Consider the following 26,546-nt stretch of genomic DNA (forward strand, 5'->3'; position numbering starts at 1 on the left):
ACTTTTAAGAATCATCAAGTCAGTTTCAATGTTTGTTGGGGGGTGATTCTGTGCTATCAGGCGATTTGCGAATGTTGAGCGTGAGCTATTGCCTTTCAGCGCTCTGAGATGTACTGTGTACGTGGTTCTGAAGTTCTTGCATGTTTGACCCACACATACAAATTGACAGCAGTTGCAAGTTAGTTGGTGTATACCAGACTGGCTGTATTTATGAGTACTGGTGGCATTTCTTCCAAGTTTGTTTTGTATTGTGTTGTTAGATCTGTAAGCTATGTTGAGTCCTTGTTAGTACAGTATATAGCTCACCCTGTGTGTGACTTTATCGTTGGAAGCCATTATATGCCATTTGTTGCTGACTGTCTATTGATTTGTTGTATCTTGTGTTTGTGTATGTGTTTCGTGATTACGTGTTGCCCGTTTTTGTATTTTGTGGTTTATTTTAGCTACTCGCTTGTGTCATATCCGTTCCCCTATGCAGTTTTCTTCATTGTACTCAGTTCTTCTGTATAATTATGTTTCTTCATGGGTGTGTTGTTCAGTCTGTGTAGTAAATATCGGAAGCTGGCTTCTTTATGAGTTTTAGGGTGATTGGATTGGTTATGAATAATGGGTTATGATTCTGGGTTTCCAGTGAATTGCTTCTCTTGTGTATGGTGAGGTCTAGGAAATCTGCGTATAAATGGTGAACTGTATTTGTAGATGGCGGTGTTTATGTTCTGAAAAAGTTCTTTATAAGAGGCTGTGATTCATCTGCTAGGCATATTATGTCGTCTACATATCTGTACCAATATATTATTTTAACTACTGTGGTATTAATATTTTGTCAAAGATTTACTTCTCTATCTGAATGAGGAAATTTTCACATAGGAGGCCACTGACTGTGGTTCCCATCCATAGTCCACCTTGTAGAGAGTGAAATTTGTTATTGAATGTGAAGTAGTCTGTCCCTCTGATGAGCCTGAGTATGGCTGATACGTCTTCTACTTTTGTTGTGGAAATGTTTCCTTGTAGTTGCAGATTCCTTTGTATGATTTTGATGGTCTCTTCTGTTGGGATGTGTGCGTATATGAAAATTATGTCAAATGAAATTAATGTTGGTGTGTGTGCTATGTTTTCGTTTCTTATTTTTTCTATTAAGGGACGAATTCTTTAGACTCCTGTTTTCAGTGTATTTGTATATGGCCTGTAGAAGAGTGTGTTTGTGTTTGGCGAAGTAGTATGTTGGTGCTTTGCTTAAGTTTATCAATGGTCATATATGAATTCCAGGTTTGTGAAATTTAGGCTATGATTTTGGGGTGGGGCCTTGGGATTTTTCTGTATCATTCTTTTCGCCTGTTTGTCTGTAGAAATGTTTCTATGTTTTTCAGAGTTTTCTGTAAGTTTCTTTGGTGTCAGTTTGTTGGAGCACTTGTTTAATTCTGTGATGTTGGTGCTTTGGATGAATTCTAATGTCTTGTCAATGTATTACTGTTCTTTTATGACTAAGACTAATTACCCTTGTTGGATTTTGTGACAATGACATTTTCTTGCATTATTTTTTTCTGGAGTTTTCTGTGGGTTGTGTTTCAGTTGCTACTGTGTTTCCTTTCAGAGTAGGTTTGTTCTCTTCGATTTTGTTTCTTATTTCCTGGGCAACTAATTCTCTTGTCAGATGTGCATTGAATTCAGGTGTGTTTAGTATTCATTGCTGTTTTATGATGTGTCTGGGTTCCATTATGATATTCTCCATCGTCCTCTGTGACACCACTGTATTTATGATATGTTTGGGACTGTTCTCAAGCTGTCTGCTCTCTTTTTCAGACAATTTTATGTTTGTTAAATGGGGGATGTGATTGATAAGTGTTTGTGTGATTTATCCTTTCAATGAGTTTTCTTATTGTGTTGTATGTTTTCTTTCAATTATGGTATCTGTGCGTGTTCTAACTCTGTGCATTAATTCATCAAAAATTTGTGGGTGTTTATGCGATTTGCTAGTTCTATATGCAATCTGTATAGTTAAGTTTCCAATGCCTATCGTTTGGAATACAAAGACAGGATTTCTCGCCTTATGCTCATGACTTGAGATTTACGTTTTGTCTATTGCAGATGACATATTGTTTACAGTTATGATTACATATGTTGGTACTATTTTATAGGCCAAACATAGTTTGTTGAATTTTATGTTAAGCATGGGTTTTTGAAGTTTGATGGATATGTACTGAAATTTGTTGAAGAGCTGCGAAGAAAACACTTGGCTAGACGTATAAATAATAATCCTGAGGTGCTTCAGTTCTTCTTATTTCCGTGCTTGCTAATAAAATTGAATGAGGAATTCCGTCTCATGCAGGACACCTTTAGAGTTAAGGTTTAGCCACACATTTTTCATCATTTCGTGCTACCTTCAAATGGGTTATTTTATTTCCTTCCTATAAAATTGTTATTACTTATTAACGCATGGAGAAAACATTTGGTACGAAATATTTACATTTGTTAATGAAGTGAATGTTATAAAATATTAAAAATGGGTTGTTTAAAGTTCACAGTTGAGATATGTATTACTGGTCTGATGCATTGTATATTGTTTATTACAGAACGTCTAATATCTGGTTTTACAGACTGTTTTGAAACAGGGTGGCTGTGTGCATCAATTTACACACTGTACTTGAAGCTACTGGATGTTTATGTCGGTAGCTGTAAGTCTGCTACACAATCTACAACTTATCATCTGCAAACAGCAAAACGTAATTTTTATTTTTGTTTATTATGCAGTTTAGAACGAAAATGAGTATATATCACCAAGTCCGCCCGGTTGGCCGTGCTGTCTAACGCACGGCTTTCCGGACAGAAAGGAGCGCTTCGTTCCTGGCACGATTCCGCACGGCGGATTTGTGTCGAGGTCCGGTGAACCGGCCAGTCTGTTCATGGTTTTTAGGCGGTTTTCCATCTGCCTCGGCGAATGGGGGCTGGTTCCCCTTATTCCACCTCAGTTACACCATGTCGGCGATTGCTGCGCAAACAAGTTCTCCACGTACGCGTACACCACCATTACTCTACCACGCAAACATAGGGGTTACACTCGTCTGGTGTGAGACGTTCCCTGGGGGCCGAACCGCACAATAACCCTGGGTTCAGTGTGGGGCGGCAGAGGGGTGAAGTGGACTGCGGTAGTCGTCGTGGGGTTGTGGACCACTGCGGCTGCGGCGGGGACGGAGCCTCTCCGTCGTTTCTAGGTCCCCGGTTAACATACAATACAATACAATGTATCACCAACTACAATAAGTATGTAAACGCCAAAAAACACTTGAAATCTACACTTCTCACCCAGACTAACATGTCATGAAACAAATTAATACTACATAGCCACAACAACACGTGATGGAGGCTAAAACGCTGTTCTACAAATCGCAGAAAATACCTGTGAGACGACAAAAGTGATGAAAATCAGCGTGTTATCACACCACTAACAAAGGAGACAAACACGACATCATCAAAGTCGTAAGTAAAATGCAGATAACGCAATACATACTGATATAAGTTCCGAAATGCATTATAAACAATAATAAAAATTTCGATTCGCTGTTTGCAGATTCCAAGTTGTAGACTGTGTAGCATATTTACAGCTATCGGCATAACCATTCAACAGCCGGTCGAGGTGGCTGAGCGGTTCTAGGCGCTACAGTCTGGAACCGCGCGACCGCTACGGTCGCAGGTTCGAATCCTGCCTCGGGCATGGATGTGTGTGATGTCTTTAGGTTAGTTAGGTTTAAGTAGCTCTAAGTTATAGGGGACTGATGACCTCAGCAGTTAAGTCCCATAGAGCCATTTGAACCATTTGAACCATTCAACAGCTTCATGTAAGGTGTGAAAACTAATGCACCCATCCACCGTTTTTCTAAATAAACTATAAAGCCAGACCTTTAGACATACTGTAATAAACAACATTCAGTGTATCAGCCCAGCAGTACACATCTCAGTTGTGAACTGTAAACTAATCATGTATATTATTTGGCAACAATAACTTCATTCGCAAATTTAAATATCTTATACCAAACGTTTTCTCTAGATGTTAATAAGTAACAATAATTTTAGAGAAAAAAAAGTAATCCACTGAAGAGAGCACAAAAAGTGCTGAAACATGTCTTGGTAAACCAAAACTCCAAAGATGTCTTGCATAAGGCGGATTCCTCATTCAACTTTCACATACTGTTTCGTCAGTTCTGATTCTACGTGCAGTGAAGTCAATAAAATGTGATAAGGATTAACCAAATGCTCATTCACAATATTCTCCGAGGCAATTATCAGATTTTTTCCTCGCTGGCCTCTCTCCCCTACTCCAGTGCTCATGGTATGCTGTATTGGCCCATTCACACATACAGCAAGGCACCCTGACGCACGCAGTTTGCTGCCCGAGAGAACGCCAGTCACTTTACAGTCACCAAATACGAACCAGTGGAGTTCTACATGCTTTGCATATTGAAACAGTATTTTCTCAGTACTGTATGTCTCTTCTTACTGAATATGCAGATGGAAGGATGCTAGGTTATTTCCAATAGGTAGCAATACTGCTTTCAAACTTTACTTTGAACAATCCATACGCAGCTTACACTGCTTACTGTCACCCCTTCCAGGCCCCGCTTTAGCCACTAATAGGGCGGTGCCTGTGCAGAACACCATTAAACAACCTTCAATGTCCCGTGTAGTATTTATCACGATTCCTGGACACTGAATATGATGTATCGTAAATTACTTTCATGAGATCTGAACACAGAAGGTGTGCTGTATCTTCTGGGAGTTCGGTGTACTTTCTGGCATTTTCGGTTATGGAGTCATAATATAGTCTATGAAGCAACTTTCCCAAATGTATCTCTGCATTATAAAGCAGTGTGGTGAACATTTCTTTTTAAGCAGCAAGTTCTTTCAGTTCTTTTTCACCCAAAGCTTTAGCGCGTTTTACAACGTTGTGTTTGCAGGTGTTGTGAAACTTCGTGGCAGATTAAAACTGTGTGCCGAACAGAGACTCGAACTGGGGACCTTTGTCTTTCGCGGACAAGTGCTCTACCAACTGAACTATCCAAGCACGACTCACGCCCCGTCCTCACAGCCTTACTTCTGCCAGTACCTCGTCTCCTACCTTCCAAACTTTACAGAAGCTCTCCTCCGAACCTTGCAGAACTAGCACTCCTGAAAGAAAGGATATTGCGGAGACATGGCTTTGCCACAGCCTGGGGGATGTTTCTAGAAGGTTCGCAGGAGAGCTTCTGTAAAGTTTGGAAGGTAAGAGACGAGGTACTGGCAAAAGTAAGGCTGTGTCGACGGGGCGTGAGTCCTGCTTGGGTAGCTCAGTTGGTAGAGCACTTGCCCGCGAAAGGCAAAGGTCCCGAGTTCGAGTCTCGGTCCGTTACACAGTTTTAATCTGCCAGAAAGTTTCATATCAGCACACACTCCGCTGCAGAGTGAAAATTTCATCCCGCAGGTGCTGTGTTTGTTTTCACGGTAATCTTAACTTAATTTGAAATGACGTTATGTTTGAGATCATTTCTATTGAAGTGAATATGCTGTGTCGGCATTGAAAGCTTTTCTGGGTGTGTTTTTCGACTCGAAAATACTCTTGATTTCTTGATTGGTCAGGTCAAGTTTAAATGCGAACATTTTAGGGTAGTCTTTACCATGACTGTGCCAATAGATCCCTCATTACAGATAATTAATGCCAATCTACAAACACGCAAAAAAGAAACCCTTCAACTCACATTACTGAACAAATGGACCAGCTCGAATTCATACTTTCACGCATCTATTTCAGATTTAGCAATAAAATCTACAAACAAACAGATAGCCAGGAGATGGGCTTAAATCTTTCCGGATTGTTAGGTCAAAAATTTATAAGTAATTTAGAAGACAAAATCCTGAATTCCTACCACCGCCTCTCCAAAAATATCATCTACTACTGCAGATATGTAGAGGATACCATCATTTTAATCAATGGCACAAAAGGTGACATAGTCTAGACAGGTAGTTCATTTGAGATTAGACTCAAAGAACACATGACAGCACTGAAAAGCGAAGAGTACCACATATCAGCAATAGTCATTCACCTGCATGAAACAAAACTTCATGATAACAACACAAGTATCAGCGTCATACACATCCAATCTAAAGGCAAAAAACTAGACATCCTTGATACCCTCCAAATACACAAACACCAAATAAAACAACTTGAAGCTATCTTAAACGAAACAACTACAATCTTTACAATAGTATCATCTCTGTTTTCAGCAACTGCCTAAGTTATTAAATTTGTAATGGATACAGACACACACACACACACACACACACACACACACACACACACACACACACAGTCACACACACATACACACACAGCGCGTGCGTATATATCCTAATATTAACCTTGAATATTTAGTTATGTTACCATGACACATCCCAAATGTACAAGGGATTGATCTCATTTACAAATATACCATCCCACCAGCAGGTTTTCCCCTGTCAGCTTGAAACTATATGTACATCAACTAATGACACAAACTGAACATATATCCACATTAACCAATGTGTTCCCCAACCTGTAGTCAATTATTACATATAACAGATATAATCTGCTCTCATGTAACACATATAATGTGCTCTCATCCAATCACTCCTTCCACCCTCCCTCTCTCTCTCTCTTTCTCTTTCTCTTCCTCACCTTCAGCCTCCAGCCCTTGGTTCCTATCTGTGAATCCCAACCAAAATTGTTATCTGTGTATCATGTTAGCACTGTAGTCAACATAATTATTGTAGTTAAGGTTTCCAACACGTCACTTGATTATGTAAATGTTCAAATGTGTGTGAATTCCTAAGGGACAAACTGTTGAGGTCATCCGTCCCTAGACTTACACACTACTAAACTAACTTATGGTAAGAATAACACACACACCCATTCCCGAGGGAGGACTCAAACCTCCAGCGGAAGTGGCCTCGCAGTCCGTGACATGGCGCCTCCAACCGCGCATCCACTCCGCGCGGCGATTATATAAACAAGTATGAAGCTTAAGCTATATAAACTTGACAAAATCGGATCTATATACAATCTGAACCATTTATTCCAAATCACGGATTCAACACCTCAAAACAAACCTGGTTCAAACGGCTCTGAGCACTACGGGACTTAACATCTGAGGTCAACAGTCCCCTAGAACTTAGAACTACTTAAACCTAACTAACCTAAGGACATCACAAACATCCATGCCTGGGGCAGGATTCGAACCAGCTACCGTAGCGGTCGCGCGGTTCCAGACTGAAGCGCCTAGAACTGTTCGCCACATCGGCCGGCACCTCAAAACAAAGATCTTCAAAATCTTTAAAGCTTTTACTGTAATGATGTATATTCTTCGTACTTATGATAATGTTTCTCTCTTGATATATGATTCTTGCACCTAATGGTTTCCACACGGCGTATTTGTTTTCAAAAATATGACAGGATACATGTGATGTGTTAGGACAGTGAAAGGAACCTGTGACCACTGGAGGTAGTGTATTTTACTTGTTTTATTTTTACGGTAGATATACGTTTGATTTTTTGGCTAAAAACCAAAAACCATGTTTTGAAATAATACTTTCTACATCTACATCTTCATTTATACTCCACAAGCCACCCAACGGTGTGTGGCGGAGGGCACTTTACGAGCCACTGTCATTACCGCCCTTTACTTTTCCAGTTGCGTATGGTTCGCGGGAAGAACGACTGCTGGAAAGCCTCCGTGCGCACTCGAATCTCTCTAATTTTACATTCGTGATCTCCTCGGGAGGTATAAGTAGAGGTAAGCAATATATTCGATACCTCATCCAGAAACGCACCCTCTCGAAAACTGGACAACAAGCTACACCGCCTCTCTTGCAGAGTCTGCCACTTGAGTTTGCTAAACATCTCCATAACGCAATCACGCTTACCAAATAACCCTGTGACGAAACGCGCCGCTCTTCTTTGGATCTTCTCTATCTCCTATGTCAACCCAACCTGGTACGGATCCCACACTGAAGAGCAATACTCACGTATAGGTCGAACGAGTGTTTTGTAAGCCACCTCTTTGTTGATAGACTACATTTTCTAAGGACTCTCCCAATGAATCTTAACCTGGCACCCGCCTTACCAAAAATTAATTTTATATGATCATTCCACTTCAAATTGTTCCGTACACATACTCCCAGATATTTTACAGAAGCAAATGCTACCAGTGTTTGTTCCGCATGTAAGATGGCAAGAACTATGCCCCTTACATGAAGTCATTAAAGATCACCTACCTCACGCTGAGCGAACAGTAGAGCTGAACAAAAATGACTGACAAGGCACAATGCATCTTGTAGAGGGTATAGTATGGACGTATTGGAATAATTAATGTGAGGCCAAGGTTTTAAAGTAATTCACACAACATGAAAACTTTATGGAAACGCGTCGATTTACTGGAGACTAGTTTATCCCAGGAAAGTATTCGAGTTGACCGTGGCTAGCTGGGGAGTGGCGAAGGGAAGTGACAATAGGCAGCTTAGGGTGGCTCAAGCTCTGAGAAAGCGGTAACGGGGCGCGGTCTCCAGCTGCCTTAAGAAGAGTGACAGTGAGTGGGTGGTTGACCCCATGCTGGTGTACCGGGAAGCAGATGGAGAACTTGTACACCTTTTGATAAAAGTCCGTCGTCCCGTTTTCAGTGAAACATGCGAGTAAGCCGCGCAAAGCTACGGTGGAGCGGTCAACAGAGGCCAAAATATGCGTGTTCGTGACTATAGCAACTTCACGTTGAAGTCACGGACCGCAGAGTCTGAAGCGACAGAATGAAATACGCCGGCCTCCGATGGGAAAGTAGGACCGAGGAATTTGAAGTACTCTCCTGTGAGTCAGAATTCCGGAAAAATTGGTGTTTTGTGCAGACGCTAATCTTGATGGGTGGCCTGGGAGGAGCTAAATAGCAGAAGTTGAGAGGAAGGGAAATTTTGTGGGAATTTGCTCACTTCCCAGAGGAGGCATTGGACAGCACTGGGAAGCGACGCATAATTAACGCGAGTTCTGATTTTGCTGGAGGGGAAACCGAGGCAAAGAAATATCAGTATGTCACCATAGAGATCTTCCGTTCCCAGCTTGCCTGGAGTGCGGACGTGGCGTGCTTTACTGAGCTTGCTGAGAAAGAGTGAGCATCTCTGCAGTTTAGGACTTAGCAAATGGAACGATTGAGCTTGGAGATAGGAAGTTTTGATTCAGCTATGTACTGAGCAAGATAGCTAGGAGTGAATAGACGAGCACAGCCTTGCAGCACCACGAGGTCGGCCGACGTCCGCACAACGACACCGCTCCGCCACGCTGTATTCGGTGATATTGCGCCTGCTCCGGCCACTGATTAATTTGTTGGATCACGTCGTCTAAGCTTCCACGAGGGTTTCATGGGCCGTGTATTGTAGAATTCTTCTCGCACTTCGCATTACGCCTGGGTCAGTCGACAGTAATTACTTTTGAGTTATCGCGCTTTACTCCACGCAAACGCAAATTATTATCACTGCCTGATAGGAGAGTCTTGTAATGTGTTGACTGAAGGTTGGGAGTTAAAATAAATTTGTGCTAATCGACAGCATCTGTTTTCAATCAAGTAGTTGAAATTCCAAGTCATTTTCTTAATGAATTTTGTGTTCAACATTTGCATCTGGTGTTCAATAGCTGAATATAACGTAAGTGTGCTACCCTTTTCAATTAAAAGTGATCAATTTTGAATCAATTATTGTCAACACTGCCACCGCAGTTCAATCAGGAGTCACAGGGCCTTATTACTTTTTTTTTGCGTTATCCGATACTGCTGCAATTTTGCACTCTCTGTTGATCTGTTAGTCAATTACCTGGGGTGAACACACAGCAAAAACAGATAAGTGACGGGTGGGGTGTTACATATGGCTGACCCATGCCAGGATACGATACTTCGAGATTTTCTAGGAAGTAGTCTTGAAAAATGAAATTTTTCCACGTGATTCATTGCTTAGCCCTTTTTAATTGAAAAAATGGGTAGTATTAGTTACAATAAGTTATTTTGTCTTCTTCATGTGCTGTTCTTTCAAACTGACATTTATAGGTGCCTGTGCATTGTATTTGTGATTTGTTGGAGTACTTATGATGTGCAGTGCCGTAATCAGCCGATGCTGAGCACACAGAACGCAATCATTGTTATTAGCCTTTTTGGAGGAATGCTTCATGAAGTGTTTGTCGGGTCACTGCTCACACCCAGTGTATCAATTTGTGTCCTGATATATGTTTTGCGTTATCTAATTATTGAGAGTAAGGGGTACCTGGGTTTTGAGTTTTTGTGTAACATAGAAGTGCAAATGATAACGAGGGGAAAGGCCAAGACAACTGCAGAATATAATCAGATTGTTGCTCGGGAGAACATGGGTGATAGTAGAGAAGGCTCTACCGATGAGCGTGACGAACGCGTCGTGGAGATAAATAAGCAGTGACTGGTAACAGGAAACTAGTTGTTTCAGTTGATGTCAACAAGAGTCATGGTAAAGACTAACCTAAAATGTTCCTGTCGAAACAGAAATACATATTAAGGTCATTATTTACCATCATATCACTCCATGCTACCAAACATAAAAATACAGCAATGGTAAAACACTCAAGGAATTAAACTATTTTACCTGTTCCTCGCAACTTTCGATTTTATGTGATCTGGTTACGAACAACGGGTCCAGGTCCCAGTGTTATTGAGTCAAAGGTGTTATTCTTAGCGCGTGGTGGTCCATGAAACAAATGATCTAAAGACACACATCTTGTCAATATTGTGTTGAGGTGAACTCAATGTTCAACATGTGATTTTATGTAAACCCCACATTGTGTTATGAGGAGCTCTGTATTTACAACGCTGCATAATCTAATATACAAGGTGTAACAAAACTGTACGGCACACATTGCAGTACACGTTCCTCACACGTAGACGGAGAATTTATGTTACGTGAACATGGGTCTAGAAACACTTTTTTTATGTTACAACTCATTTACTTCACCTGTTTAATTATGGGAAACATACAGGAACATAAAGCTCGAATCATCGGGAACATGCACTCTTGGTGACGTCTGGTTAAGTTGTGCATCGCCAGTTTTTTGTTTTACATGTCCCTGTTGCCATGCGATGTCCGTCATTGCTTTTTTACACGCAACATCAACTGTTCCAGCCATCAGTGCTAGCCCTGCACGCTCGCGTGTCACTACGTAGAGTGCAATGGCCGTGTACACAAATGCAGAGATGGCAGATTCCAATTTGATGTATGTATTAGCTGACGGCAATGGCGCTAGCGCTGGGCGTTTATACTGGGAGAGATTTACAGGTTGAAGATACCTCGATAGGAAAGCGTTTGAGCCCTTTTATTATCGACTTTGGAAACATGGGGCATTTTTAAGCCCGATACTCTCGACCGGGGAAGGACACTGCAACGGGAGGCACCAATTCTTCATGCAGATGATGTCGACTATAGTGTCAGTCAAGACATGTAGCTGCAACACTGAACGTTGACCATATGATTGGTGAGTGTTGCACGAGGACCAGCTGTATTCATACATTACAGCGTGTGCAGGCACTTTCAGTAGCTCACATTTCTGCACGGTTATTCTTCAGGGAACGATTTATTCAACAAAGTGTCAACCCTAATTTTAGTGTAACGACGCTTCAACTAGATCAAATTGCAAATTTTCACAGTCAGCATGAATGGGCAAACATTAGTCCTCACGCAAACTGTTGAAAATAGTCATCAACAAAGATTTTCTGTCAATGTTTGAGCCGGCATTGTTGGTAACTGTTTGCAAGGGCCTCACTTCCTTCCAGTCGAGGCTCAGCGGACAAAGTTATAATTTCTTGTAAAATGCACTACTTGATCTGTTAGCAGATGTGACTTTAGCTGTGCGACAAAACATGTACTTCAAGCACGATGGAAAACCCCCTAATATTTGTATTAATGTCCCTCAGCTTTTAAATAACAGATTCGGCGACTGATGGACTGGTAGAGTTGGACCATTTGTCTGACCTTCACACTCTCCGATCCTAAACCTACTGGACTTCTATCTGCGGGGGAATTTGAAAGCTCCTGTGTATGGAACCCCTGTAGAAGATCTTCAGAGTGTCCATGCTAGTATAATGGGAGGCTGCGAAACCATACGCAATACTCTGGTGATACACCAGCGCATCCGAGATTCACTACGACTGATTGTTGCTGCATGTATCCAATGCCCCCACAGGGCTGACCGAACATTTCCTGTGAGAAAGAGTTTCACGTGGTATGCTGGTGCGTTCCGTTCATGAACGTTTCCCATGAATAATGAGTTGGAGAAAATGAATTGTAACATTAAACAAAGCAATTCCAGACTCATGCTTATTTAACACAATTGTTTCCTCTACGTGGGAGGAATGTGTCCTGTAGTTTGTGCCGTACATTTTTCTTACACCCTGAATGTTGCACAATCAGTCTCTCAAAGCACTACTTAATTCCTTTTTTAATGATTCGAGATAATAATGTTTCGCCTTCATAGACATGAATGTCTGTACAAGATTAACATCGTAAAATGCGTTTGTAGCCCCAATGAAGGTTGTGTAAAATTACAAAATATGAAACACATAGCGAAACTAGTATGTTATTTGGCATAGTAATTACAATTCACCGTGAACCCAGTATCAAGCTAGTCAAAACAAATATCGTACGTACATGAACAGGAACGAAAACCTACAGAATGAAATGTAAATTATCAAGTCGCAATGCCGTACGGTACATAATATGCAGCTTCTTTTTCCAACACTGTACACTCTACATTGATTACAGCTCTCGACGCTTTGAACAAGTAAATGTGCTGTAAAATGTTTGTTATATACCTTTTTTCCCGTAAGTGACCCTCTGCACGTTATAATGCCCAGTTCTTGTCAGGGTTAATGTTGTATGTAGCGTACGTGAAGACAGAATTTCTGTTGCCAGCAACGAGTATTACCTCTCTTCTTTCTTATGTTCTTGCCCTGTGAAAGTGTGAGAACGTTTTCGAAGTGTTTTCGGTGACTCGTTTAACTGAGGTGGGACATGGGTACCAGCGTATTCTTTTGTGGGAAACCGCCTAAACGCAACATCCAGGCTCATCGGCACGACGACCCCCGGCGGTTATCAGTGTGGATCTCAGGAGTGAATACTACGCTGGCGTGCGTCCAGGGTTCTGTTCTAGAGGTAGCGGTGGCGGTGGCGGTGGTGGTGCTGGTGGTGGTGCGTGGACGGGGGGATGGGGGGGGGGGGGTTAGTATAGAATTTGGTACTGTCTCACTTCCCACTCCAAATACAAAAATAATACAGTCTGCCATTCCTCACCCCTACTTTTAACGTGCCAAAGAATTCTACGGTTTTAGTAACTATGATATGAAATATATGTAGTACGTTATTAGAATGATAGTAAATATTAATACCATATAATATATAAGATGTTCTGATTTAATAAGAACAATTTGTTTATATCAGTGAATAACAGGAGAGTGTGCTGAAACGTATTGCCTCCGATTTTTTATAAGGAAACTTCTAAAGCTTTTTAAATAAAACAATCGTTATTATCATCCTACGTCTTTATTCTATGTGTCTACATATTTCCTGCCCTCTGCCGCTAGAGGGCTCCGAATTGTAGCGCATAAAAAGGCGTTATGTAACGTAACTATATCGTTGTGTCAGAAACAGCGTGCTGTAATCGAGTTAATGCCAGACCACAAATGAGAGCTCCGACAACAGTCTGCCACTTTGGGTTAGCAGTCGTCGATCGTCCGCCATACAGTCCCGATTTGGCCCAATCCGATTTTCACCTTTTCTCAGATTTTAAGGAACACCTACGAGAACTTCACTTTAATAGCGATGAAGCGGTGTAAGTAGAGGTGAGGCCGTGGCTCAGTCAATAAACTCAAATGCTCTACAATGGCGGTGCCAACAAACTGGTCTCTCGTTGAGAGAAATGTGTTCTTCGCCTGGGAGACTATGTTGAGAAGTATATATGTAGACACGAGAAATAAGGGTGTACAACGTTGATGAAGATTGTTTTATTTAAAAAACCTTATGAGTTATCACATAAAAATTTGGGCACATTATTTTCAGAACGCCCTCGTACGTTGCTTTATCATGACAGCAAAGAAACTGCAAAACAAAAAAATGTAGCCTTCGAAAGGCATATAGCTGAGAATGTGAGAAGTATATGCGTCACGAAATTAAGTTATGATCTGTAATAACGAATTCTAGCAACTTTGGTAACATCACATTTTACAGCATATAAACTCGATGCGTCCACTCATAATTAACAGCAGTTTGATTAGCTTTCTAAATGTGAACACCAGTCTGCGAACTACGGCTGTGTGATCCTGTAACTAAGGGGCATGTTCTCCTTTCAGCCATTTACGCTCACATTCGAGAAGTCATTCTTTTTGTGGGCGAGTCATCACGCAAGAAACAGAAATGTGTCGTGTGTAGCATTTAGCCTATAAGTTGTAGAATTCCATGCCATTTCCATTCTCAGAAAGGTAGCTGCAAAATTTGGATACTGATTATGTAAAAATATAAACGCTGCAGTTAACAAAATTTTTGTGTGTGTTGGGGGTTCAGCACACTCAAGAACACCCCATCCCTCTTGGTTTCGCACCTGGAGTCAGTGGACACGCTTTCTGCAGACAGTAGATACCTTTCTACGATGACGAAAATTGCTGGAGTGTCGAATCGAACGACATACACTGTAACTAGCCACTGTACAGCGGAGATACTTTACATTCACACCGTTTCTCAGAATAATTGAGGAAGAAGTAAAGAACTAATAAGGTTTTCGAGTCCTTTCGACAAAGGATCACTAGGGACAGAGCACAATCTGGAATGCGGCAAAATAGTCACCACCATGACATTCACATTAAGTGTTTTACAGAGGTTTTACAGAGGTTTAGATGAGACACAGAAAATCTCAATCTGTTTGACTACATGGGGATCTGGAACCCACTCTTCCAAAGTGCGAGGCGATTGCACTACCTCACCCGCTAACCCTTTCGCTGCTGTGGACGTGTGTACACATCCTGCTACGCCGTACCCCAGGTGCTGTGGTCGTGTATACACGCTCCCCTTTTGTTTTCCTACAGTGCTATGGTTGCCACCAACTTCTCACTGCTGCGGACGACTTACTTCCATACCTTAATGAAAAAAAAATTTCGAGTTTTTATAATAAAGCAAATATGCCTCATTGCGTGCTATCGTTCGCAGAGAACCTCATTCGAGATACTAAATCGCTTACGAGATATGATGTATCCATCGGATGTTGTTGTTGTGGTCTTCAGTCCTGAGACTGGTTTGATGCAGCTCTCCATGCTACTCTATCCTGTGCAAGCTTTTTCATCTCCCAGTACCTACTGCAACCTACATCCTTCTGAATCTGCTTAGTGTATTCATCTCTTGGTCTCCCTCTACGATTTTTACCCACCACGCTGCCCTCCAATACTAAATTGGTGATCCCTTGATGCCTCATTACATGTCCTACCAACCGATCCCTTCTTCTGGTCAAGTTGTGCCACAAACTTCTCTTCTCCCCAATCCTATTCAATACTTCCTCATTAGTTATGTGATCTACCCATCTAATCTTCAGCATTCTTCTGTAGCACCACATTTCGAAAGCGTCTATTCTCTTCTTGTCCAAACTATTTATCGTCCATGTTTCACTTCCATACATGGCTACACTCCATACGAATACTTTCAGAAATGACTTCCTGACACTTAAATCTATACTCGATGTTAACAAATTTCTCTTCTTCAGAAACGCTTTCCTTGCCATTGCCAGCCTACATTTTATATCCTCTCTACTTCGGCCATCATCAGTTATTTTGCTCCCCAAATAGCAAAACTCCTTTACTACTTTAAGTGCCTCATTTCCTAATCTAATTCCCTCAGCATCACCCGACTTGATTAGACTACATTCCATTATCCTTGTTTTGCTTTTGTTGATGTTCATCTCATATCCTCCTTTCAAGACACTGTCCATTCCATTCAACTGCTCTTCCAAGTCCTTTGCTGTCTCTGACAGAATTACAATGTCATCGGCGAACCTCAAAGTTTTTATTTCTTCTCCATGAATTTTAATACCTACTCCGAATTTTTCTTTTGTTTCCTTTACTGCTTGCTCAATATACAGATTGAACAACATCGGGGAGAGGCTACAATCCTGTCTTACTCCCTTCCCAACCACTGCTTCCCTTTCATGTCCCTCGACTCTTATAACTGCCATCTGGTTTCTGTACAAATTGTAAATAGCCTTTCGCTCCCTGTATTTTACCCCTGCCACCTTTAGAATTTGAAAGAGAGTATTCCAGTCAACATTGTCAAAAGCTTTCTCTAAGTCTACAAATGCTAGAAACGTAGGTTTGCCTTTCCTTAATCTTTCTTCTAAGATAAGTCGTAAGGTCAGTATTGCCTCACGTGTTCCAGTGTTTCTACGGAATCCAAACTGATCTTCCCCGAGGTTGGCTTCTACTAGTTTTTCCATTCGTCTATAAAGAATTCGTGTTAGTATTTTGCAGCTGTGACTTATTAAGCTGATAGTTCGGTAATTTTCACATCTGTCAACACCTGCTTTCTTTGGGATTGGAATTATTATATTCTTCTTGAAGTCTGAGGGTATTTCGCCTGTTTCATACATCTTGCTCACCAGATGGTAGAGTTTTGTCAGGACTGGCTCTCCCACGGCCGTCAGTAGTTCCAATGGAATATTGTCTACTCCGGGGGCCTTGTTTCGACTCAGGTCTTTCAGTGCTCTGTCAAACTCTTCACGCAGTATCATATCTCCCATTTCATCTTCATCTACATCCTCTTCCATTTCCATAATATTGTCCTCAAGTACATCGCCCTTGTATAGACCCTCTATATACTCCTTCCACCTTTCTACTTTCCCTTCTTTGCTTAGAACTGGGTTTCCATCTGAGCTCTTGATATTCATACAAGTGGTTCTCTTATCTCCAAAGGTCTCTTTAATTTTCCTGTAGGCGGTATCTATCTTACCCCTAGTGAGATAGGCCTCTACATCCTTACATTTGTCCTCTAGCCATCCCTGCTTAGCCATTTTGCACTTCCTGTCGATCTCATTTTTGAGACGTTTGTATTCCTTTTTGCCTGTTTCACTTACTGCATTTTTATATTTTCTCCTTTCATCAATTAAATTCAATATTTCTTCTGTTACCCAAGGATTTCTACTAGCCCTAGTCTTTTTACCTACTTGATCCTCTGCTGCCTTCACTACTTCATCCCTCAAAGCTACCCATTCTTCTTCTACTGTATTTCTTTCCCCCATTCCTGTCAATTGCTCCCTTATGCTCTCCCTGAATCTCTGTACAACCTCTGGTTCTTTTAGTTTATCCAGGTCCCATCTCCTTAAATTCCCACCTTTTTGCAGTTTCTTCAGTTTTAATCTACAGGTCATAACCAATAGATTGTGGTCAGAGTCCACATCTGCCCCTGGAAATGTCTTACAATTTAAAACCTGGTTCCTAAATCTCTGTCTTACCATTATATAATCTATCTGATACCTTTTAGTATCTCCAGGGTTCTTCCATGTATACAACCTTCTTTCATGATTCTTAAACCAAGTGTTAGTTATGATTAAGTTATGCTCTGTGCAAAATTCGACCAGGCGGCTTCCTCTTTCATTTCTGTCCCCCAATCCATATTCACCTACTACGTTTCCTTCTCTCCCTTTTCCTACACTCGAATTCCAGTCACCCATGACTATTAAATTTTCGTCTCCCTTCACAATCTGAATAATTTCTTTTATTTCATCATACATTTCTTCAATTTCTTCGTCATCTGCAGAGCTAGTTGGCATATAAACTTGTACTACTGTAGTAGCCGTGGGCTTCGTATCTATCTTGGCCACAATAATGCGTTCACTATGCTGTTTGTAGTAGCTTACCCGCATTCCTATTTTCCTATTCATTATTAAACCTACTCCTGCATTACCCCTATTTGATTTTGTGTTTATAACCCTGTAGTCACCTGACCAAAAGTCTTGTTCCTCCTGCCACCGAACTTCACTAATTCCCACTATATCTAACTTCAACCTATCCATTTCCCTTTTTAAATTTTCTAACCTACCTGCCCGATTAAGGGATCTGACATTCCACGCTCCGATCCGTAGAACGCCAGTTTTCTTTCTCCTGATAATGACATCCTCTTGAGTAGTCCCCGCCCGGAGATCCGAATGGGGGACTATTTTACCTCCGGAATATTTTACCCAAGAGGACGCCATTATCATGTAATCATACAGTAAAGCTGCATGCTCTCGGGAAAAATTACGGCTGTAGTTTCCCGTTGCTTTCAGCCGTTCGCAGTACCAGCACAGCAAGGCCGTTTTGGTTATTGTTACAAGGCCAGATCAGTCAATCATCCAGACTGTTGCCCTTGCAACTACTGAAAAGGCTGCTGCCCCTCTTCAGGAACCACACGTTTGTCTGGCCTCTCAACAGATACCCCTCCGTTGTGGTTGCACCTACGGTACGGCTATCTGTATCGCTGAGGCACGCAAGCCTCCCCACCAACGGCAAGGTCCATGGTTCATGGGGGGATCCATCGGATACAAAACCTAATAACTCGAGAGCAAAACCAGATATTGTTCTGCTCTGAATTTCAAGTAAAATTTCGATATCTTATCTACATTTCAGTCAGTGGAATGTATGAGATAAAATGAGCCATCTGCTAAGTTTACTCAAGGCTTTTTAATCGCTGCAAACTCTTTGAAATTTCGTTCAATTTTTTATTTAATTCGATACAGCGCAGTAAGTATGGCTGCCGACCAACAGAAATTCAGTTATTTATCGAGTGAAGATGTCGGACTGTAAGAGGTGCAAAAATCAATTTTTTTCACCTAATACTTTTCGAAAAATCTGATGATAACTGTTTCATACCGGCCAGAACGCCCCCTTTTAACACAGGTACCTGAATTTAGCGAGCAGTGCAGCTACAACAAAGGCCGCCCTCTCCACGGAATGCAGAGAACACGTCTGTAGCAGCAGAAGGGCTAATAGTTTTCACAAGTAAGCACGTTTGGTGTTCAATGTCACCTCCAGTAAGTGTCGTAGTCACCACGGAATAATCATAGAAGTTATTGATGTCACTCTGCTGATGGTTACAGTCGGACAACAGAGTAGCGGATATGAAAACTCGAGATGCGAAGCAGGTTTCCAATAAAGGACCCTCGTCTTGGAGACCACTTCTGTCAACAAACACAATAATTACTTTCAACAGCTGCTACTAGCGCGGCTCCGGTAACAGATAGCGATTCCCTCCAGGCGTTACTTTGCACGGGGACAGTGTCTGGAGATTCCAGCGAGAGGGCAAGTGAGGCTTACGCCAAAGTGCCATTCAGCGGCGGACAAGAGGAGCGGCCCTTGTGTATCGGCGCCGCTCTGCGGCCTGCGTTGTTGTGTCGGGGTGTCACCTCGCCCCGGGCGGTGCGCCGACAAAGGGCGAGGGCTCGCCGAGGCAGGCGCCCTTGAGCCTTCCCAACAGCGGGCGGCCCTTTGAGGTCTGTAGCCCTTGTTCTTCCCTGCACTCTCGCCGCAGGCACCTCCGCATTTCAGATTTCCCTCCACTTCCGTTCTAAATTCGATGTTAAGAGGAGAACAATAACAGATGTCGACACACTTCACATTCCAGTAAAATCGACCTTTGTCATCAGCATCATCAACATCATTACATATATTTCGTATTACTACTGAATGTTATGTACCGGTTGTCGAATGTATGACGTAAGAGGCACGTAGCAAATGTAATGAACTAGGTTTCTATATTTTTTTTTGAAAAAATGTATGTGAAAGTAATTACAGCATAATGTTGACATACGTGTTGAATATTTTTCCGCATAATCGCCTCTAATTCAATGCATGTGGTGAGCCACGGCACAAGGTCCTTTATGCACCCTCGAAGAACTCTCCCTCTAGGCCTTCTCCACTTCGGAGCCTCTGTCTGCACATGCTCGTCGGTTAAAAATTTAATTCCACTCTTGTGTGCCTTCAGGGACGTGGAAAGATGTTACGCTGAAGCCACCAATTCAGGATAATACGGGACTGGTTCAAAACATCCCAACCAAATGAGTCCAAGGGCGCCGTAGTGGCTAAGGCTGTGTGACGAAGGGCGTTGTGGTGCAATAGGCACACTCCTCTCATCGGTATTCGCCTCCTTTCGTTTTCAACGCTCCTTTGAGTTCTTTCAAGGGCTAACAATATCGTTGTACATTTGTGGACTCCCCGTGATGCAGAAATTCAACAAAAATTATATCTTATCGGTTCCAAAGCACTGAGCCCACGACTGTTTTTGCGCCCGAAATTGTAGTTTTGAAGTTTTGGCACATGGGGAGTTGGTGTGACACCTCTGCGGCGACTGTCTCTTTGTCTCGGATGTGTAATGAACCAACCACGCTTCATTCCTAGTCACAAAAGGGTTCACAAAATTCTCTGCTTCCAATAGAAGTCGTTAAAAGAGCTCGCGGGCGCCACTGACCCCATTTTATTTGTGCTGCTCTGTGAGCTGTTTTCAGACCTATCTTGTGCTCAGTTTTCTGTATCCCAGCCTTTCTGTGAGTGTTTCGTATAAGAGAGTTCTGGACAGTTGTGGAACCATAGCAGAAATTTCATTCAATTTCAACCGGCTGACTCACCGATCAGTTTCCTTGATTTTTTGCACCTACTTATCACTGAGATAGGAAGGTCTTTCACTCCCCTGTTCGTCATCTAACAAATCTACCACAAGAAAGGTCAAAATTTAATAATGATTGTGGTGTTGCTCACGCTGCTAAATACTGCATTTTCGGGCAACAACAAAGTTATTATGTGGCAGATGTCATTAGAGCACAGTTATTAAAGTCATTTCATGTAATAATGAATAAACTAGGCACTCATCTTTTCGTGTTTCCAACGATGGTCTCGTTGTAAAATCATGGCTCAATCGTCGAAAATCTAGGTGATGATGATTCCAAGCTCGGATGCAAAAAGGCCTAGGTTTTATCCTGCTATATTCAAAAGTTTTGTAGATGCGCTTCACAAACCATTCTTGAAGATTAAACCTTTCAAAGTTAGCACAATGGTGATGTAAAAAAACAATCTGCACTCCGAATTTAAGTTACATTTCTTTTTTATTGCTTTTGTTGCGATAGCACGTAACACACAAAACATCACTTCACAATACAAAACATACTTGAAAACATCTTCCTCACTGTTGAAGTTCGCATTTTATAAACTGGCGACGATATGCGTCTTTTCAACATGACGTCCAAGACTTGACTTTGTCAAGGTCCGACTCTAACTACTAACTAATAATCGCTTACGGGCCCAAAAATCAAGAGTTACAAGTACGTCAAACATCATAGTGGCAAAAGAAAGAATACACATAAGAATAATATCATTGCAGTATAAACATATCGATGTATCACAAATGAAATTAAATCTGAATGTTGTCTCAGAAATATGCTAAGTAGTTAACAGAAACACAGTAGAATATCGCTAGTATCGAGAGGTTGAGTTGAGGTGCCGTAATGGTTACATAATTCAAGTACAATTACAGTCATAAACATTAGTTTTGACTCCACTAAACTCCCTACATCACTTAAACACACTCATTCTGTTCATAACACCCTCGTTGTAAACCGTTTTGATTCGCAAAAAAACGGTAGGTGTTTTTCCTTCCGCCAATAGAAAGCGGATCACAGCTTGACTCGCACTTGGCCGGATTTGCTACCGACATCTTTCACGCAGGTGGACTATACAGCATGACCTACGTACTACCGTGTTCCTGCGATGCTCGGTGTGGTCAGGGAATCCCCTGTACAACTCAGTGTTACCAACCCACAAAACAAAAAAAACCACAGCCCGCATGGTCACAGTACACTTTCTGAACATCTCACGTATTTACCGCAAAATGTTTCTGGGGTACGTCATCCGTTTACTGAGTACTATAAAGTAATTTTAAAGTATGTTACACTGCAGGACTTCTTCTTTTGCTTGTGCCTCTGTGCCGCAGTTTTCGCAGGGTCGGCATGGTTACGATCGGATTTGGCATGGTTCATTGAAGGGGTGGCTAGTTGCCTTTCCTGTCGCTACCCCATACCCCCAAGAACAGAAACAATGAATCCCAGCTCGATGTATATAGTGAAACCGTGAAATAGTGTGAATGTGTTTCAAATGTCTGCGAGTCGTCTAACTGAGGCAAGACGTGGGGACCAGCCCGGTATTCACCTAGTGGGATGTGGAAAACCGCCAAAAACCACGTCCGGGTTGGCCAGCACACCGGACCTCGTCGTTAACCCGTCGGGCGGATTCGATCCGTGCCTGTCACGCCTACCCGAGTCCAGGATGCAGCGCATTAGCGCCTCGGCTAAGCTGGTGGGTCAGTGTTATACTGCAGAACAATTCAGATATTTTCCTGGTAGTCAGTATGTGTAGTGTTCCGATGTATTGTTTTCAGTTTCTTTGTTTATAGTACTTAGTAAAGGCATAATGTACTCCCGAAACATTTTGCGGTAAATACGCGTGAGCACATAAAAAATCCCACTCTGTAGAGACAACAGGTAATTGAAATAGCATGAGAAGATCCTGCTGCAACGAAAAGCGCCACTTTTTTTCATGGTTACCCAAACCAAGTATCATATCCGTGGAACTTTTACTGCAGTTTCTCTATAGTTCAAATGGTTCAAATGGCTCTGAGCACTATGGGACTTAACATCTGTGGTCATCAGTCCCCTAGAACTTATAACTACTTAAACCTAACTACCCTAAGGACATCACACAAATCCATGCCCGAGGCACGATTCGAACCTGCGACGTTAGCGGTGAATTTGATAGCTATGTATAATCCGCGCTGTGTATTTATAGGTTTGCATGGCACAGGGACTACTTTTTCACTTTGCCTCATTCAAGCACTACCGTTTAAATGCATCTGTGCACGCTGTAATCAATTTCGTGTTTGCGATCCCTGCGGGGCCGATGCGTGGGCATCAGTTGTACTTTCCGAGATTCCTCATGTAATACTGGTTGTTGAAACGTTGGTTCTGATATTTCGCGGGATTATTTATGTCTGTATTCAAGTATCAAGTTGCTCAGTTTTTCTGTTATTTTCGTGACGCTCTCCCCAACAGTGATAGAAACCTTTGCCAATTAGTACCTTTCCCTCTTCTTTGTACATATTCTATATCCCCTGTTGGTCTTATATGATTGGGACCCGCACAACAGAGCAATATTATAGGATTGCTCATACGCACAATCTCTTTTATAAAATGGCTACATTTTTATTCTATTAACGAACTGAAATCGTATACTTCATTCAATTACAGTTCACAAAAAAAGTCCAGTTTTTCTATGTGGCATATTTCAGACTCACAATTCTGAGAAATCGAAGAAGGTAACAAATGACAGGACTGCACGGTGAGTTACGTGTGAAGACCCGCTTTAGAACAGACTACTGATGATGACGATGATGATGACGACAATGGCCCCGTATTTACGTTAACACGTCTGCGAAATTTAATTCTATTCGTATGGGGTCGACATTTATCACTGTATGCTAACATGTCGCAAATTTATGTCCTCCGACAACTCCAGCAAATAAAAACAAGAGACAATCACAGTTAACTGCTCTAGTCGTTTTACAGATCTTCAGATACCTACATATTTCGGTTACTACCGTCGCTGGGAAACAGTTAAGAGCACCTGGTATTGATTCAACCCGGCCGGTTCAGATTTTTCTGCGCTGGAAAACTCGGGGAAACAGTTCACTCACTGTCGGAGGCCAACCTTCCTGTTGTAAGGGAATTTCAGACGGCTGTTGATGCTTTCTGAAACTGCCCATGGACGTGCAACATCACAAAAAAAATTTCAACGGTTAGCGGTTTTGACCAGCATCGGCCATCTCTACGAGCTGTGAAAAGGTTAAGAAACTGAAATAAAGTAAAAGTTTACTTAATTAAATTTTGTCGTAAATAGAAACATTTAAATACGCCAGTAGCAGAACACATACACAACAAAAGCAAATTACTTATGGCGATACTGAGGACATCATCATCTTAGTGAAAGTCTTTGTGGAGCGTCATGTGTAGAAACGCTAAGGATCTGGTGAGAATGTGGTGAAGTCTTAATGTCCTTCGTCTTCTTCCTTGTCTATTAGCCTAGGGGGTCGGGACTGTTATTTGAGCTGTGACAATACTAGTGGCAGTTGATGACTGGATACTCCCCTCGAAGCCATTGCTTCCCCCTCTCCCCCTTCCCCCGCCACGTGGTCAGAGGTGCCTTTTCCCCGTCGGAGGCACGAGTCCTCCCTCGGGCATGTGTGTGTGTGTGTGTGTGTGTTGTCCTTAACGTAAGTTAGTTTTACTTAAATTAAATAGCTTGTAAGCCTAGAGACCGATGACCTCAGCAGGTTGGTTCCATAGGAACTTACCACAAATTTCAAATTTTCATCTCTCCCGCTCTCCCCCCTTCTCCGGCAGGACGGAATCTACATACCCCATCTGTCTGCGTCTAGAATAGAGCTCTTGTGCAAATGTGAATGTGGTGCATGTATCTGAGGCGGGGCGTTGATAAGGGCGGTATACTATTTACGTATTTCGAAGGAGGGTTCGTGCGTTGGCATCAGAGATCACCTGGTCCCTGCAGTCTGCGGTAACCTCAGTTTAGAAGTGACAGACTCGAAGAAATGGAGCAGCAAATTGTATAATCTTGTCATATCAAGTCTGGAGGGGGGGGGGGATGGAGAAGGAGTGGGGACGTAAGAATGTACGTAGTTTTCCTATGATGTGTCACGGCCACATACCAAAGTTCGATGAAACTTCGACTATATAGAAAACGAATCCTACGATGTAGTACAGATGGTAACTGAAAGATCCTGGATGTACGATATCGTGTTTTAGTGTCGACAAGCATAATGTTGCATGGCCACACTCACCTCCAGTTGCATGGTGCATGCACCGCTCAGTGTTACTGTGTGACAGTACTTCTTTACCATGCGTGTCTTTTCAGGCCTCATTCAGGCATGACTTCATTTTTATGAATGACAATGCGCGGCCGCATCGAACACAGAGATGAACAAAACTGTTCTTTTCTGCAGAACTTGTCACTCAATGGAATGAATTAGTTTGTTCTTTTTCATGACTCACAAAAATAAGTAAAAGGAAGGCACATTGTCTTTTTAATTCAGGTCACTAAACCTGTACTTTCATCTGATTTGGTCCTATTTTGAAAGAACATATCAAGAGGAGAAATAATTTTGCGTTATGTGCCTAGTAATATAGACACAAGTTTTACATATCGTCTGTTGTAAAAAATACAAATATTACAACAAAACCCTAAATATTTTTATCAAGTGGAAAAATTTTAAGGATGAAGACTGATTTCTGTTATATTTTGATACTTTTATTGGAAAAATACAATACAATAATTAAAACATAACTGTAATTAAAGTATATTTGCAGTCGTCATTTACAGTCAGTATTACCACACATGTACCCAAGAAACGGAAAAATTAATCAATATGGTCAGTTATAAATAAAATTTGACCCGTTCAGTCGATGTGAGTCTGTCGCTCTTCTCAGTGTGTATTCCTCCTGCTTTTGAAAACATTCGCTCACAGGACACTGCTGTTGCTTTGACACACAATACTTTTAGTATACAGCGTTGGCCTTGTTTCCACCAGTTTATCGGAGAGATATTTCTAGGCAAATATTCCTGCGCTAAGCATTTATCCAATTCGACAATAGCTGCACTAACTGGGTCGTGACTTCCTTGAAGCTGACCAATAGTTTCATAAGACTCCTCCCAGATTCAAGAAGCTTCATGCATTACGTTGGTAACTGGTTGCGAAATGAGTAGTTTTTTTTTTTTTTTTTTGTTGAACAACCAACGTTTTCGTTACTGCAATAGACTTCATACAGCAATCCTGAAATGTATTGTATGCTTTAAATCCTTGCATTTTGAATCGTGGGTCCAGTAACATTGCCTGACCAATCAATTCGTTCCTGGAGACAACACCAAACTGATCTGATAACCATTTAAGTAAATTATAAACCAGTGACTCTATTTCTTGAGGACATTCTTCATTTTGGTCTTTCTGTTCCATTAATCTTGGCAAGATTTTCAGTTTTAAAACTGAGACGATACTTTTTTTTCTGAGGACGTCTCTTTGGTTACCTCATCGTAAACTTTCAAAATCTGTAAAGCCTGTTGCATTATTTCCTAATCTGTCTTTTAAGTTTAAGGTAATCGAATTTCCACCTAAAATAGCGGGCCACGAAATTATGGAATGTTTATTTAAAGTAAATTTCTGCAACAGTTCGCAAGTGGATTTCTACCTGGTTGGGACATCTTGTTTCAGTTTCAGCCATCCATTTCTTTTAAAAATTTGTTTGCATTTCATTTAGTTTGTTTAAAGCAGACGGTCTCTCCTTAAAAAACATAACGATCCTTTTGACCTCGTCGACCACTTTTTGTATGGACTTCTGACAGCGTGTTGCACAGTGAGGTTTAAAGAAAGTGCAA

Source organism: Schistocerca serialis, chromosome 9 (assembly GCF_023864345.2).
Source record: "Schistocerca serialis cubense isolate TAMUIC-IGC-003099 chromosome 9, iqSchSeri2.2, whole genome shotgun sequence".
NCBI lineage: Eukaryota > Metazoa > Arthropoda > Insecta > Orthoptera > Acrididae > Schistocerca > Schistocerca serialis.